The sequence below is a fragment of the Elephas maximus genome, chromosome 20 (genome assembly GCF_024166365.1).
Source record: "Elephas maximus indicus isolate mEleMax1 chromosome 20, mEleMax1 primary haplotype, whole genome shotgun sequence".
Classification (NCBI taxonomy): Eukaryota; Metazoa; Chordata; class Mammalia; order Proboscidea; family Elephantidae; genus Elephas; species Elephas maximus.
Window position 1 is genome coordinate 83,631,415 of NC_064838.1, and position 16,340 is coordinate 83,647,754.

The window sequence follows — 16,340 nt, forward strand, 5'->3', positions numbered from 1 at the left end:
GTTAGGGGTTTAGGGTTGTTTGTTGTTAGTGGGTTAGGGTTGTTTGTTGTTAGTGGGTTAATGTTTTTGGTTTTCAGGGGTTAGGGTTGTTTGTTGTTTGGGGGTTAGTGTTTGTTGTTAGTTGGTTAGGGTTGTTTGTTGTTAGGGTGTTAGTTGTTTGTGTTGTTAGGGTGTTAGTGTTGTTTGATGTTAGGGGTTTAGGTTTGTTTGTTGTTAGGGTGTTAGTGTTGTTTGTTGTTAGGGTGTTAGTGGTTTGTGTTGTTAGGGGGTTAGTGTTGTTTGATGTTAGGGGTTTAGGGTTGTTTGTTGTTAGGGGGTTAGTGTTTGTTGTTAGGGTGTTAGTGTTGTTTGTTGTTAGGGGTTTAGGGTTGTTTGTTGTTAGGGGTTTAAGGTTGTTTCTTGTTGGGGTTTAGTGGTTTTTGTTGTTAGGGGGTTAGTGTTGTTTGTTGTTAGGGTGTTAGTGGTTTGTGTTGTTAGGGTGTTAGTGTTGTTTGATGTTAGGGGTTTAGGGTTGTTTGTTGTTAGGGGTTTAAGGTTGTTTCTTGCTGGGGTTTAGTGGTTTTTGTTGTTAGGGTATTAGTGTTGTTTGATGTTAGGGTGTTAGTGGTTTGTGTTGTTAGGGGGTTAGTGTTGTTTGATGTTAGGGGTTTAGGGTTGTTTGTTGTTAGGGGGTTAGAGTTGTTTGTTGTTAGGGTGTTAGTGTTGTTTGTTGTTAGGGGTTTAGGGTTGTTTGTTGTTAGGGGTTTAAGGTTGTTTCTTGTTGGGGTTTAGTGGTTTTTGTTGTTAGGGTGTTAGTGTTGTTTGATGTTAGGGTGTTAGTGGTTTGTGTTGTTAGGGGGTTAGTGTTGTTTGATGTTAGGGGTTTAGGGTTGTTTGTTGTTAGGTGGTAAGAGTTGTTTGTTGTTAGGGTGTTAGTGTTGTTTGTTGTTAGGGGTTTAGGGTTGTTTGTTGTTAGGGGTTTAAGGTTGTTTCTTGTTGGGGTTTAGTGGTTTTTGTTGTTAGGGTGTTAGTGTTGTTTGTTGTTAGGGTGTTAGTGGTTTGTGTTGTTAGGGGGTTAGTGTTGTTTGATGTTAGGGGTTTAGGGTTGTTTGTTGTTAGGGGGTTAGAGTTGTTCGTTGTTAGGGTGTTAGTGTTGTTTGATGTTAGGGGTTTAGGGTTGTTTGTTGTTAGGGGTTTAAGGTTGTTTCTTGTTGGGGTTTAGTGGTTTTTGTTGTTAGGGTGTTAGTGTTGTTTGTTGTTAGGGTGTTAGTGGTTTGTGTTGTTAGGGGGTCAGTGTTGTTTGATGTTAGGGGTGTAAGGTTGTTTGTTGTTAATGGGTTAGTGTTTGTTGTTAGGGTGTAGTGTTGTTTGTTGTTAGGGGTTTAGGGTTGTTTGTTGTTAGGGGTTTAAAGTTGTTTCTTGTTGGGGTTTAGTGGTTTTTGTTGTTAGGGGGTTAGTGTTGTTTGTTGTTAGGTTGTTAGTGGTTTGTGTTGTTAGGGTGTTAGTGTTGTTTGATGTTAGGGGTTTAGGGTTGTTTGTTGTTAGGGGTTTAAGGTTGTTTCTTGTTGGGGTTTAGTGGTTTTTGTTGTTAGGGTGTTAGTGTTGTTTGATGTTAGGGTGTTAGTGGTTTGTGTTGTTAGGGGGTTAGTGTTGTTTGATGTTAGGGGTTTAGGGTTGTTTGTTGTTAGGGGGTTAGAGTTGTTTGTTGTTAGGGTGTTAGTGTTGTTTGTTGTTAGAGGTTTAGGGTTGTTTGTTGTTAGGGGTTTAAGGTTGTTTCTTGTTGGGGTTTAGTGGTTTTTGCTGTTAGGGTGTTAGTGTTGTTTGTTGTTAGGGTGTTAGTGGTTTGTGTTGTTAGGGGGTTAGTGTTGTTTGATGTTAGGGGTTTAGGGTTGTTTGTTGTTAGTGGGTTAGGGTTGTTTGTTCTTAGTGGGTTAGTGTTTTTGGTTTTCAGGGGTTAGGGTTGTTTGTTGTTAGGGTGTTAGTGTTCTTTGTTGTTAGGGGGTTAGGGTTGTTTCTTGTTACGGGGTTAGTGTTGTTTGTTGTTACGGGGTTAGGGTAGTTTCTTGTTAGGGGTTTAGTGTTGTTTTTTGTTAGGGGTTTAGTGTTTGTTGTTAGGGGTTTAGGGTTGTTTCTTGTTGGGGTTTAGTGGTTTTTGTTGTTAGGGTGTTAGTGTTGTTTGTTGTTAGGGTGTTAGTGGTTTGTGTTGTTAGGGGGTTAGTGTTGTTTGATGTTAGGGGTTTAGGGTTGTTTGTTGTTAGTGGGTTAGGGTTGTTTGTTGTTAGTGGGTTAGTGTTTTTGGTTTTCAGGGGTTAGGGTTGTTTGTTGTTTGGGGGTTAGTGTTTGTTGTTAGGGGGTTAGGGTTGTTTGTTGTTAGGGTGTTAGTGGTTTGTGTTGTTAGGGTGTTAGTGTTGTTTGATGTTAGGGGTTTAGGGTTGTTTGTTGTTAGGGGTTTAAGGTTGTTTCTTGGTGGGGTTTAGTGGTTTTTGTTGTTAGGGTGTTAGTGTTGTTTGTTGTTAGGGTGTTAGTGGTTTGTGTTGTTAGGGGGTTAGTGTTGTTTGATGTTAGGGGTTTAGGGTTGTTTGTTGTTAGTGGGTTAGGGTTGTTTGTTGTTAGTGGGTTATGTTTTTGGTTTTCAGGGGTTAGGGTTGTTTGTTGTTTGGGGGTTAGTGTTTGTTGTTAGGGGGTTAGGGTTGTTTGTTGTTAGGGTGTTAGTGGTTTGTGTTGCTAGGGTGTTAGTGTTGTTTGATGTTAGAGGTTTAGGGTTGTTTGTTGTTAGGGGTTTAAGGTTGTTTCTTGTTGGGGTTTAGTGGTTTTTGTTGTTAGGGTGTTAGTGTTGTTTGTTGTTAGGGTGTTAGTGGTTTGTGTTGTTAGGGGGTTAGTGTTGTTTGATGTTAAGGGTTTAGGGTTGTTTGTTGTTAGGGGGTTAGTGTTTTTTGTTAGGGTGTTAGTGTTGTTTGTTGTTAGGGGTTTAGGGTTGTTTGTTGTTAGGGGTTTAAGGTTGTTTCTTGTTGGGGTTTAGTGGTTTTTGTTGTTAGGGGGTTAGTGTTGTTTGTTGTTAGGGTGTTAGTGGTTTCTGTTGTTAGGGGGTTAGTGTTGTTTGATGTTAGGGGTTTAGGGTTGTTTGTTGTTAGTGGGTTAGGGTTGTTTGTTGTTAGTGGGTTAGTGTTTTTGTTTTCAGGGGTTAGGGTTGTTTGTTTTTTGGGGGTTAGTGTTTGTTGTTAGGGGGTTAGGGTTGTTTGTTGTTAGGGTGTTAGTGGTTTGTGTTGTTAGGGTGTTAGTGTTGTTTGATGTTAGGGGTTTAGGGTTGTTTGTTGTTAGGGGTTTAAGGTTGTTTCTTGTTGGGGTTTAGTGGTTTTTGTTGTTAGGGTGTTAGTGTTGTTTGTTGTTAGGGTGTTAGTGGTTTGTGTTGTAAGGGGGTTAGTGTTGTTTGATGTTAGGGGTTTAGGGTTGTTTGTTGTTAGGGGGTTAGAGTTGTTTGTTGTTAGGGTGTTAGTGTTGTTTGTTGTTAGGGGTTTAGGGTTGTTTGTTGTTAGGGTTTTAAGGTTGTTTCTTGTTGGGGTTTAGTGGTTTTTGTTGTTAGGGTGTTAGTGGTTTGTGTTGTTAGGGGGTTAGTGTTGTTTGATGTTAGGGGTTTAGGGTTGTTTGTTGTTAGGGGGTTAGAGTTGTTTGTTGTTAGGGTGTTAGTGTTGTTTGTTGTTAGGGGTTTAGGGTTGTTTGTTGTTAGGGGTTTAAGGTTGTTTCTTGTTGGGGTTTAGTGGTTTTTGTTGTTAGGGTGTTAGTGTTGTTTGTTGTTAGGGTGTTAGTGGTTTGTGTTGTTAGGGGGTTAGTGTTGTTTGATGTTAGGGGTTTAGGGTTGTTTGTTGTTAGGGGTTTAAGGTTGTTTCTTGTTGGGGTTTAGTGGTTTTTGTTGTTAGGGTGTTAGTGTTGTTTGATGTTAGGGGTTTAGGGTTGTTTGTTTTTAGGGGGTTAGAGTTGTTTGTTGTTAGGGTGTTAGTGTTGTTTGATGTTAGGGGTTTAGGGTTGTTTGTTGTTAGGGGTTTAAGGTTGTTTCTTGTTGGGGTTTAGTGGTTTTTGTTGTTAGGGTGTTAGTGTTGTTTATTGTTAGGGTGTTAGTGGTTTGTGTTGTTAGGGGGTTAGTGTTGTTTGATGTTAGGGGTTTAGGGTTGTTTGTTGTTAGTGGGTTAGGGTTGTTTGTTGTTAGTGGGTTAGTGTTTTTGGTTTTCAGGGGTTAGGGTTGATTGTTGTTTGGGGGTTAGTGTTTGTTGTTAGGGGGTTAGGGTTGTTTGTTGTTAGGGTGTTAGTGGTTTGTGTTGTTAGGGTGTTAGTGTTGTTTGATGTTAGGGGTTTAGGTTTGTTTGTTGTTAGGGCGTTAGTGTTGTTTGTTGTTAGTGTGTTAGTGGTTTGTGTTGTTAGGGGGTTAGTGTTGTTTGATGTTAGGGGTTTAGGGTTGTTTGTTGTTAGGGGGTTAGTGTTTGTTGTTAGGGTGTTAGTGTTGTTTGTTGTTAGGGGTTTAGGGTTGTTTGTTGTTAGGGGTTTAAGGTTGTTTCTTGTTGGGGTTTAGTGGTTTTTGTTGTTAGGGGGTTAGTGTTGTTTGTTGTTAGGGTGTTAGTGGTTTGTGTTGTTAGGGTGTTAGTGTTCTTTGATGTTAGGGGTTTAGGGTTGTTTGTTGTTAGGGGTTTAAGGTTGTTTCTTGTTGGGGTTTAGTGGTTTTTGTTGTTAGGGTGTTAGTGTTGTTTGATGTTAGGGTGTTAGTGGTTTGTGTTGTTAGGGGGTTAGTGTTGTTTGATGTTAGGGGTTTAGGGTTGTTTGTTGTTAGGGGGTTAGAGTTGTTTGTTGTTAGGGTGTTAGTGTTGTTTGTTGTTAGGGGTTTAGGGTTGTTTGTTGTTAGGGGTTTAAGGTTGTTTCTTGTTGGGTTTTAGTGGTTTTTGTTGTTAGGGTGTTAGTGTTGTTTGATGTTAGGGTGTTAGTGGTTTGTGTTGTTAGGGGGTTAGTGTTGTTTGATGTTAGGGGTTTAGGGTTGTTTGTTGTTAGGGGGTTTGAGTTGTTTGTTGTTAGGGTGTTAGTGTTGTTTGTTGTTAGGGGTTTAGGGTTGTTTGTTGTTAGGGGTTTAAGGTTGTTTCTTGTTGGGGTTTAGTGGTTTTTGTTGTTAGGGTGTTAGTGTTGTTTGTTGTTAGGGTGTTAGTGGTTTGTGTTGTTAGGGGGTTAGTGTTGTTTGATGTTAGGGGTTTAGGGTTGTTTGTTGTTAGGGGGTTAGAGTTGTTTGTTGTTAGGGTGTTAGTGTTGTTTGTTGTTAGGGGTTTAGGGTTGTTTGTTGTTAGGGGTTTAAGGTTGTTTCTTGTTGGGGTTTAGTGGTTTTTGTTGTTAGGGTGTTAGTGTTGTTTGTTTTTAGGGTGTTAGTGGTTTGTGTTGTTAGGGGGTTAGTGTTGTTTGATGTTAAGGGTTTAGGGTTGTTTGTTGTTAGTGGGTTAGGGTTGTTTGTTGTTAGTGGGTTAGTGTTTTTGGTTTTCAGGGGTTAGGGTTGTTTGTTGTTAGGGTGTTAGTGTTCTTTGTTGTTAGGGGGTTAGGGTTGTTTCTTGTTACGGGGTTAGTGTTGTTTGTTGTTACGGGGTTAGGGTAGTTTCTTGTTAGGGGTTTAGTGTTGTTTTTTGTTAGGGGGTTAGTGTTTGTTGTTAGGGGTTTAGGGTTGTTTCTTGTTGGGGTTTAGTGGTTTTTGTTGTTAGGGTGTTAGTGTTGTTTGATGTTAGGGTGTTAGTGGTTTGTGTTGTTAGGGGGTTAGTGTTGTTTGATGTTAGGGGTTTAGGGTTGTTTGTTGTTAGGTGGTAAGAGTTGTTTGTTGTTAGGGTGTTAGTGTTGTTTGTTGTTAGGGGTTTAGGGTTGTTTGTTGTTAGGGGTTTAAGGTTGTTTCTTGTTGGGGTTTAGTGGTTTTTGTTGTTAGGGGGTTAGTGTTGTTTGTTGTTAGGTTGTTAGTGGTTTGTGTTGTTAGGGTGTTAGTGTTGTTTGATGTTAGGGGTTTAGGGTTGTTTGTTGTTAGGGGTTTAAGGTTGTTTCTTGTTGGGGTTTAGTGGTTTTTGTTGTTAGGGTGTTAGTGTTGTTTGATGTTAGGGTGTTAGTGGTTTGTGTTGTTAGGGGGTTAGTGTTGTTTGATGTTAGGGGTTTAGGGTTGTTTGTTGTTAGGGGGTTAGAGTTGTTTGTTGTTAGGGTGTTAGTGTTGTTTGTTGTTAGAGGTTTAGGGTTGTTTGTTGTTAGGGGTTTAAGGTTGTTTCTTGTTGGGGTTTAGTGGTTTTTGTTGTTAGGGTGTTAGTGTTGTTTGTTGTTAGGGGGTTAGTGTTTGTTGTTAGGGTGTTAGTGTTGTTTGTTGTTAGGGGTTTAGGGTTGTTTGTTGTTAGGGGTTTAAGGTTGTTTCTTGTTGGGGTTTAGTGGTTTTTGTTGTTAGGGGGTTAGTGTTGTTTGTTGTTAGGGTGTTAGTGGTTTGTGTTGTTAGGGGGTTAGTGTTGTTTGATGTTAGGGGTTTAGGGTTGTTTGTTGTTAGTGGGTTAGGGTTGTTTGTTGTTAGTGGGTTAGTGTTTTTGTTTTCAGGGGTTAGGGTTGTTTGTTGTTTGGGGGTTAGTGTTTGTTGTTAGGGGGTTAGGGTTGTTTGTTGTTAGGGTGTTAGTGGTTTGTGTTGTTAGGGTGTTAGTGTTGTTTTATGTTAGGGGTTTAGGGTTGTTTGTTGTTAGGGGTTTAAGGTTGTTTCTTGTTGGGGTTTAGTGGTTTTTGTTGTTAGGGTGTTAGTGTTGTTTGTTGTTAGGGTGTTAGTGGTTTGTGTTGTAAGGGGGTTAGTGTTGTTTGATGTTAGGGGTTTAGGGTTGTTTGTTGTTAGGGGGTTAGAGTTGTTTGTTGTTAGGGTGTTAGTGTTGTTTGTTGTTAGGGGTTTAGGGTTGTTTGTTGTTAGGGTTTTAAGGTTGTTTCTTGTTGGGGTTTAGTGGTTTTTGTTGTTAGGGTGTTAGTGGTTTGTGTTGTTAGGGGGTTAGTGTTGTTTGATGTTAGGGGTTTAGGGTTGTTTGTTGTTGGGGGTTAGAGTTGTTTGTTGTTAGGGTGTTAGTGTTGTTTGTTGTTAGGGGTTTAGGGTTGTTTGTTGTTAGGGGTTTAAGGTTGTTTCTTGTTGGGGTTTAGTGGTTTTTGTTGTTAGGGTGTTAGTGTTGTTTGTTGTTAGGGTGTTAGTGGTTTGTGTTGTTAGGGGGTTAGTGTTGTTTGATGTTAGGGGTTTAGGGTTGTTTGTTGTTAGTGGGTTAGGGTTGTTTGTTGTTAGTGGGTTAGTGTTTTTGGTTTTCAGGGGTTAGGGTTGTTTGTTGTTTGGGGGTTAGTGTTTGTTGTTAGTTGGTTAGGGTTGTTTGTTGTTAGGGTGTTAGTTGTTTGTGTTGTTAGGGTGTTAGTGTTGTTTGATGTTAGGGGTTTAGGTTTGTTTGTTGTTAGGGTGTTAGTGTTGTTTGTTGTTAGGGTGTTAGTGGTTTGTGTCGTTAGGGGGTTAGTGTTGTTTGATGTTAGGGGTTTAGGGTTGTTTGTTGTTAGGGGGTTAGTATTTGTTGTTAGGGTGTTAGTGTTGTTTGTTGTTAGGGGTTTAGGGTTGTTTGTTGTTAGGGGTTTAAGGTTGTTTGTTGTTGGGGTTTAGTGGTTTTTGTTGTTAGGGGGTTAGTGTTGTTTGTTGTTAGGGTGTTAGTGGTTTGTGTTGTTAGGGTGTTAGTGTTGTTTGATGTTAGGGGTTTAGGGTTGTTTGTTGTTAGGGGTTTAAGGTTGTTTCTTGTTGGGGTTTAGTGGTTTTTGTTGTTAGGGTATTAGTGTTGTTTGATGTTAGGGTGTTAGTGGTTTGTGTTGTTAGGGGGTTAGTGTTGTTTGATGTTAGGGGTTTAGGGTTGTTTGTTGTTAGGGGGTTAGAGTTGTTTGTTGTTAGGGTGTTAGTGTTGTTTGTTGTTAGGGGTTTAGGGTTGTTTGTTGTTAGGGGTTTAAGGTTGTTTCTTGTTGGGGTTTAGTGGTTTTTGTTGTTAGGGTGTTAGTGTTGTTTGTTGTTAGGGTGTTAGTGGTTTGTGTTGTTAGGGGGTTAGTGTTGTTTGATGTTAGGGGTTTAGGGTTGTTTGTTGTTAGGGGGTTAGTGTTTGTTGTTAGGGTGTTAGTGTTGTTTGTTGTTAGGGGTTTAGGGTTGTTTGTTGTTAGGGGTTTAAGGTTGTTTCTTGTTGGGGTTTAGTGGTTTTTGTTGTTAGGGGGTTAGTGTTGTTTGTTGTTAGGGTGTTAGTGGTTTGTGTTGTTAGGGTGTTAGTGTTGTTTGATGTTAGGGGTTTAGGGTTGTTTGTTGTTAGGGGTTTAAGGTTGTTTCTTGTTGGGGTTTAGTGGTTTTTGTTGTTAGGGTGTTAGTGTTGTTTGATGTTAGGGGTTTAGGGTTGTTTGTTTTTAGGGGGTTAGAGTTGTTTGTTGTTAGGGTGTTAGTGTTGTTTGATGTTAGGGGTTTAGGGTTGTTTGTTGTTAGGGGTTTAAGGTTGTTTCTTGTTGGGGTTTAGTGGTTTTTGTTGTTAGGGTGTTAGTGTTGTTTATTGTTAGGGTGTTAGTGGTTTGTGTTGTTAGGGGGTTAGTGTTGTTTGATGTTAGGGGTTTAGGGTTGTTTGTTGTTAGTGGGTTAGGGTTGTTTGTTGTTAGTGGGTTAGTGTTTTTGGTTTTCAGGGGTTAGGGTTGATTGTTGTTTGGGGGTTAGTGTTTGTTGTTAGGGGGTTAGGGTTGTTTGTTGTTAGGGTGTTAGTGGTTTGTGTTGTTAGGGTGTTAGTGTTGTTTGATGTTAGGGGTTTAGGTTTGTTTGTTGTTAGGGTGTTAGTGTTGTTTGTTGTTAGTGTGTTAGTGGTTTGTGTTGTTAGGGGGTTAGTGTTGTTTGATGTTAGGGGTTTAGGGTTGTTTGTTGTTAGGGGGTTAGTGTTTGTTGTTAGGGTGTTAGTGTTGTTTGTTGTTAGGGGTTTAGGGTTGTTTGTTGTTAGGGGTTTAAGGTTGTTTCTTGTTGGGGTTTAGTGGTTTTTGTTGTTAGGGGGTTAGTGTTGTTTGTTGTTAGGGTGTTAGTGGTTTGTGTTGTTAGGGTGTTAGTGTTCTTTGATGTTAGGGGTTTAGGGTTGTTTGTTGTTAGGGGTTTAAGGTTGTTTCTTGTTGGGGTTTAGTGGTTTTTGTTGTTAGGGTGTTAGTGTTGTTTGATGTTAGGGTGTTAGTGGTTTGTGTTGTTAGGGGGTTAGTGTTGTTTGATGTTAGGGGTTTAGGGTTGTTTGTTGTTAGGGGGTTAGAGTTGTTTGTTGTTAGGGTGTTAGTGTTGTTTGTTGTTAGGGGTTTAGGGTTGTTTGTTGTTAGGGGTTTAAGGTTGTTTCTTGTTGGCTTTTAGTGGTTTTTGTTGTTAGGGTGTTAGTGTTGTTTGATGTTAGGGTGTTAGTGGTTTGTGTTGTTAGGGGGTTAGTGTTGTTTGATGTTAGGGGTTTAGGGTTGTTTGTTGTTAGGGGGTTTGAGTTGTTTGTTGTTAGGGTGTTAGTGTTGTTTGTTGTTAGGGGTTTAGGGTTGTTTGTTGTTAGGGGTTTAAGGTTGTTTCTTGTTGGGGTTTAGTGGTTTTTGTTGTTAGGGTGTTAGTGTTGTTTGTTGTTAGGGTGTTAGTGGTTTGTGTTGTTAGGGGGTTAGTGTTGTTTGATGTTAGGGGTTTAGGGTTGTTTGTTGTTAGGGGGTTAGAGTTGTTTGTTGTTAGGGTGTTAGTGTTGTTTGTTGTTAGGGGTTTAGGGTTGTTTGTTGTTAGGGGTTTAAGGTTGTTTCTTGTTGGGGTTTAGTGGTTTTTGTTGTTAGGGTGTTAGTGTTGTTTGTTTTTAGGGTGTTAGTGGTTTGTGTTGTTAGGGGGTTAGTGTTGTTTGATGTTAGGGGTTTAGGGTTGTTTGTTGTTAGTGGGTTAGGGTTGTTTGTTGTTAGTGGGTTAGTGTTTTTGGTTTTCAGGGGTTAGGGTTGTTTGTTGTTAGGGTGTTAGTGTTCTTTGTTGTTAGGGGGTTAGGGTTGTTTCTTGTTACGGGGTTAGTGTTGTTTGTTGTTACGGGGTTAGGGTAGTTTCTTGTTAGGGGTTTAGTGTTGTTTTTTGTTAGGGGGTTAGTGTTTGTTGTTAGGGGTTTAGGGTTGTTTCTTGTTGGGGTTTAGTGGTTTTTGTTGTTAGGGTGTTAGTGTTGTTTGATGTTAGGGTGTTAGTGGTTTGTGTTGTTAGGGGGTTAGTGTTGTTTGATGTTAGGGGTTTAGGGTTGTTTGTTGTTAGGTGGTAAGAGTTGTTTGTTGTTAGGGTGTTAGTGTTGTTTGTTGTTAGGGGTTTAGGGTTGTTTGTTGTTAGGGGTTTAAGGTTGTTTCTTGTTGGGGTTTAGTGGTTTTTGTTGTTAGGGGGTTAGTGTTGTTTGTTGTTAGGTTGTTAGTGGTTTGTGTTGTTAGGGTGTTAGTGTTGTTTGATGTTAGGGGTTTAGGGTTGTTTGTTGTTAGGGGTTTAAGGTTGTTTCTTGTTGGGGTTTAGTGGTTTTTGTTGTTAGGGTGTTAGTGTTGTTTGATGTTAGGGTGTTAGTGGTTTGTGTTGTTAGGGGGTTAGTGTTGTTTGATGTTAGGGGTTTAGGGTTGTTTGTTGTTGGGGGTTAGAGTTGTTTGTTGTTAGGGTGTTAGTGTTGTTTGTTGTTAGAGGTTTAGGGTTGTTTGTTGTTAGGGGTTTAAGGTTGTTTCTTGTTGGGGTTTAGTGGTTTTTGTTGTTAGGGTGTTAGTGTTGTTTGTTGTTAGGGGGTTAGTGTTTGTTGTTAGGGTGTTAGTGTTGTTTGTTGTTAGGGGTTTAGGGTTGTTTGTTGTTAGGGGTTTAAGGTTGTTTCTTGTTGGGGTTTAGTGGTTTTTGTTGTTAGGGGGTTAGTGTTGTTTGTTGTTAGGGTGTTAGTGGTTTGTGTTGTTAGGGGGTTAGTGTTGTTTGATGTTAGGGGTTTAGGGTTGTTTGTTGTTAGTGGGTTAGGGTTGTTTGTTGTTAGTGGGTTAGTGTTTTTGTTTTCAGGGGTTAGGGTTGTTTGTTGTTTGGGGGTTAGTGTTTGTTGTTAGGGGGTTAGGGTTGTTTGTTGTTAGGGTGTTAGTGGTTTGTGTTGTTAGGGTGTTAGTGTTGTTTTATGTTAGGGGTTTAGGGTTGTTTGTTGTTAGGGGTTTAAGGTTGTTTCTTGTTGGGGTTTAGTGGTTTTTGTTGTTAGGGTGTTAGTGTTGTTTGTTGTTAGGGTGTTAGTGGTTTGTGTTGTAAGGGGGTTAGTGTTGTTTGATGTTAGGGGTTTAGGGTTGTTTGTTGTTAGGGGGTTAGAGTTGTTTGTTGTTAGGGTGTTAGTGTTGTTTGTTGTTAGGGGTTTAGGGTTGTTTGTTGTTAGGGTTTTAAGGTTGTTTCTTGTTGGGGTTTAGTGGTTTTTGTTGTTAGGGTGTTAGTGGTTTGTGTTGTTAGGGGGTTAGTGTTGTTTGATGTTAGGGGTTTAGGGTTGTTTGTTGTTAGGGGGTTAGAGTTGTTTGTTGTTAGGGTGTTAGTGTTGTTTGTTGTTAGGGGTTTAGGGTTGTTTGTTGTTAGGGGTTTAAGGTTGTTTCTTGTTGGGGTTTAGTGGTTTTTGTTGTTAGGGTGTTAGTGTTGTTTGTTGTTAGGGTGTTAGTGGTTTGTGTTGTTAGGGGGTTAGTGTTGTTTGATGTTAGGGGTTTAGGGTTGTTTGTTGTTAGTGGGTTAGGGTTGTTTGTTGTTAGTGGGTTAATGTTTTTGGTTTTCAGGGGTTAGGGTTGTTTGTTGTTTGGGGGTTAGTGTTTGTTGTTAGTTGGTTAGGGTTGTTTGTTGTTAGGGTGTTAGTTGTTTGTGTTGTTAGGGTGTTAGTGTTGTTTGATGTTAGGGGTTTAGGTTTGTTTGTTGTTAGGGTGTTAGTGTTGTTTGTTGTTAGGGTGTTAGTGGTTTGTGTTGTTAGGGGGTTAGTGTTGTTTGATGTTAGGGGTTTAGGGTTGTTTGTTGTTAGGGGGTTAGTGTTTGTTGTTAGGGTGTTAGTGTTGTTTGTTGTTAGGGGTTTAGGGTTGTTTGTTGTTAGGGGTTTAAGGTTGTTTCTTGTTGGGGTTTAGTGGTTTTTGTTGTTAGGGGGTTAGTGTTGTTTGTTGTTAGGGTGTTAGTGGTTTGTGTTGTTAGGGTGTTAGTGTTGTTTGATGTTAGGGGTTTAGGGTTGTTTGTTGTTAGGGGTTTAAGGTTGTTTCTTGCTGGGGTTTAGTGGTTTTTGTTGTTAGGGTATTAGTGTTGTTTGATGTTAGGGTGTTAGTGGTTTGTGTTGTTAGGGGGTTAGTGTTGTTTGATGTTAGGGGTTTAGGGTTGTTTGTTGTTAGGGGGTTAGAGTTGTTTGTTGTTAGGGTGTTAGTGTTGTTTGTTGTTAGGGGTTTAGGGTTGTTTGTTGTTAGGGGTTTAAGGTTGTTTCTTGTTGGGGTTTAGTGGTTTTTGTTGTTAGGGTGTTAGTGTTGTTTGATGTTAGGGTGTTAGTGGTTTGTGTTGTTAGGGGGTTAGTGTTGTTTGATGTTAGGGGTTTAGGGTTGTTTGTTGTTAGGTGGTAAGAGTTGTTTGTTGTTAGGGTGTTAGTGTTGTTTGTTGTTAGGGGTTTAGGGTTGTTTGTTGTTAGGGGTTTAAGGTTGTTTCTTGTTGGGGTTTAGTGGTTTTTGTTGTTAGGGTGTTAGTGTTGTTTGTTGTTAGGGTGTTAGTGGTTTGTGTTGTTAGGGGGTTAGTGTTGTTTGATGTTAGGGGTTTAGGGTTGTTTGTTGTTAGGGGGTTAGAGTTGTTCGTTGTTAGGGTGTTAGTGTTGTTTGATGTTAGGGGTTTAGGGTTGTTTGTTGTTAGGGGTTTAAGGTTGTTTCTTGTTGGGGTTTAGTGGTTTTTGTTGTTAGGGTGTTAGTGTTGTTTGTTGTTAGGGTGTTAGTGGTTTGTGTTGTTAGGGGGTCAGTGTTGTTTGATGTTAGGGGTGTAAGGTTGTTTGTTGTTAGTGGGTTAGTGTTTGTTGTTAGGGTGTAGTGTTGTTTGTTGTTAGGGGTTTAGGGTTGTTTGTTGTTAGGGGTTTAAAGTTGTTTCTTGTTGGGGTTTAGTGGTTTTTGTTGTTAGGGGGTTAGTGTTGTTTGTTGTTAGGTTGTTAGTGGTTTGTGTTGTTAGGGTGTTAGTGTTGTTTGATGTTAGGGGTTTAGGGTTGTTTGTTGTTAGGGGTTTAAGGTTGTTTCTTGTTGGGGTTTAGTGGTTTTTGTTGTTAGGGTGTTAGTGTTGTTTGATGTTAGGGTGTTAGTGGTTTGTGTTGTTAGGGGGTTAGTGTTGTTTGATGTTAGGGGTTTAGGGTTGTTTGTTGTTGGGGGTTAGAGTTGTTTGTTGTTAGGGTGTTAGTGTTGTTTGTTGTTAGGGGTTTAGGGTTGTTTGTTGTTAGGGGTTTAAGGTTGTTTCTTGTTGGGGTTTAGTGGTTTTTGTTGTTAGGGTGTTAGTGTTGTTTGTTGTTAGGGTGTTAGTGGTTTGTGTTGTTAGGGGGTTAGTGTTGTTTGATGTTAGGGGTTTAGGGTTGTTTGTTGTTAGTGGGTTAGGGTTGTTTGTTGTTAGTGGGTTAGTGTTTTTGGTTTTCAGGGGTTAGGGTTGTTTGTTGTTTGGGGGTTAGTGTTTGTTGTTAGTTGGTTAGGGTTGTTTGTTGTTAGGGTGTTAGTTGTTTGTGTTGTTAGGGTGTTAGTGTTGTTTGATGTTAGGGGTTTAGGTTTGTTTGTTGTTAGGGTGTTAGTGTTGTTTGTTGTTAGGGTGTTAGTGGTTTGTGTCGTTAGGGGGTTAGTGTTGTTTGATGTTAGGGGTTTAGGGTTGTTTGTTGTTAGGGGGTTAGTATTTGTTGTTAGGGTGTTAGTGTTGTTTGTTGTTAGGGGTTTAGGGTTGTTTGTTGTTAGGGGTTTAAGGTTGTTTGTTGTTGGGGTTTAGTGGTTTTTGTTGTTAGGGGGTTAGTGTTGTTTGTTGTTAGGGTGTTATTGGTTTGTGTTGTTAGGGTGTTAGTGTTGTTTGATGTTAGGGGTTTAGGGTTGTTTGTTGTTAGGGGTTTAAGGTTGTTTCTTGTTGGGGTTTAGTGGTTTTTGTTGTTAGGGTATTAGTGTTGTTTGATGTTAGGGTGTTAGTGGTTTGTGTTGTTAGGGGGTTAGTGTTGTTTGATGTTAGGGGTTTAGGGTTGTTTGTTGTTAGGGGGTTAGAGTTGTTTGTTGTTAGGGTGTTAGTGTTGTTTGTTGTTAGGGGTTTAGGGTTGTTTGTTGTTAGGGGTTTAAGGTTGTTTCTTGTTGGGGTTTAGTGGTTTTTGTTGTTAGGGTGTTAGTGTTGTTTGTTGTTAGGGTGTTAGTGGTTTGTGTTGTTAGGGGGTTAGTGTTGTTTGATGTTAGGGGTTTAGGGTTGTTTGTTGTTAGGGGGTTAGTGTTTGTTGTTAGGGTGTTAGTGTTGTTTGTTGTTAGGGGTTTAGGGTTGTTTGTTGTTAGGGGTTTAAGGTTGTTTCTTGTTGGGGTTTAGTGGTTTTTGTTGTTAGGGGGTTAGTGTTGTTTGTTGTTAGGGTGTTAGTGGTTTGTGTTGTTAGGGTGTTAGTGTTGTTTGATGTTAGGGGTTTAGGGTTGTTTGTTGTTAGGGGTTTAAGGTTGTTTCTTGTTGGGGTTTAGTGGTTTTTGTTGTTAGGGTGTTAGTGTTGTTTGATGTTAGGGGTTTAGGGTTGTTTGTTTTTAGGGGGTTAGAGTTGTTTGTTGTTAGGGTGTTAGTGTTGTTTGATGTTAGGGGTTTAGGGTTGTTTGTTGTTAGGGGTTTAAGGTTGTTTCTTGTTGGGGTTTAGTGGTTTTTGTTGTTAGGGTGTTAGTGTTGTTTATTGTTAGGGTGTTAGTGGTTTGTGTTGTTAGGGGGTTAGTGTTGTTTGATGTTAGGGGTTTAGGGTTGTTTGTTGTTAGTGGGTTAGGGTTGTTTGTTGTTAGTGGGTTAGTGTTTTTGGTTTTCAGGGGTTAGGGTTGATTGTTGTTTGGGGGTTAGTGTTTGTTGTTAGGGGGTTAGGGTTGTTTGTTGTTAGGGTGTTAGTGGTTTGTGTTGTTAGGGTGTTAGTGTTGTTTGATGTTAGGGGTTTAGGTTTGTTTGTTGTTAGGGTGTTAGTGTTGTTTGTTGTTAGTGTGTTAGTGGTTTGTGTTGTTAGGGGGTTAGTGTTGTTTGATGTTAGGGGTTTAGGGTTGTTTGTTGTTAGGGGGTTAGTGTTTGTTGTTAGGGTGTTAGTGTTGTTTGTTGTTAGGGGTTTAGGGTTGTTTGTTGTTAGGGGTTTAAGGTTGTTTCTTGTTGGGGTTTAGTGGTTTTTGTTGTTAGGGGGTTAGTGTTGTTTGTTGTTAGGGTGTTAGTGGTTTGTGTTGTTAGGGTGTTAGTGTTCTTTGATGTTAGGGGTTTAGGGTTGTTTGTTGTTAGGGGTTTAAGGTTGTTTCTTGTTGGGGTTTAGTGGTTTTTGTTGTTAGGGTGTTAGTGTTGTTTGATGTTAGGGTGTTAGTGGTTTGTGTTGTTAGGGGGTTAGTGTTGTTTGATGTTAGGGGTTTAGGGTTGTTTGTTGTTAGGGGGTTAGAGTTGTTTGTTGTTAGGGTGTTAGTGTTGTTTGTTGTTAGGGGTTTAGGGTTGTTTGTTGTTAGGGGTTTAAGGTTGTTTCTTGTTGGCTTTTAGTGGTTTTTGTTGTTAGGGTGTTAGTGTTGTTTGATGTTAGGGTGTTAGTGGTTTGTGTTGTTAGGGGGTTAGTGTTGTTTGATGTTAGGGGTTTAGGGTTGTTTGTTGTTAGGGGGTTTGAGTTGTTTGTTGTTAGGGTGTTAGTGTTGTTTGTTGTTAGGGGTTTAGGGTTGTTTGTTGTTAGGGGTTTAAGGTTGTTTCTTGTTGGGGTTTAGTGGTTTTTGTTGTTAGGGTGTTAGTGTTGTTTGTTGTTAGGGTGTTAGTGGTTTGTGTTGTTAGGGGGTTAGTGTTGTTTGATGTTAGGGGTTTAGGGTTGTTTGTTGTTAGGGGGTTAGAGTTGTTTGTTGTTAGGGTGTTAGTGTTGTTTGTTGTTAGGGGTTTAGGGTTGTTTGTTGTTAGGGGTTTAAGGTTGTTTCTTGTTGGGGTTTAGTGGTTTTTGTTGTTAGGGTGTTAGTGTTGTTTGTTTTTAGGGTGTTAGTGGTTTGTGTTGTTAGGGGGTTAGTGTTGTTTGATGTTAGGGGTTTAGGGTTGTTTGTTGTTAGTGGGTTAGGGTTGTTTGTTGTTAGTGGGTTAGTGTTTTTGGTTTTCAGGGGTTAGGGTTGTTTGTTGTTAGGGTGTTAGTGTTCTTTGTTGTTAGGGGGTTAGGGTTGTTTCTTGTTACGGG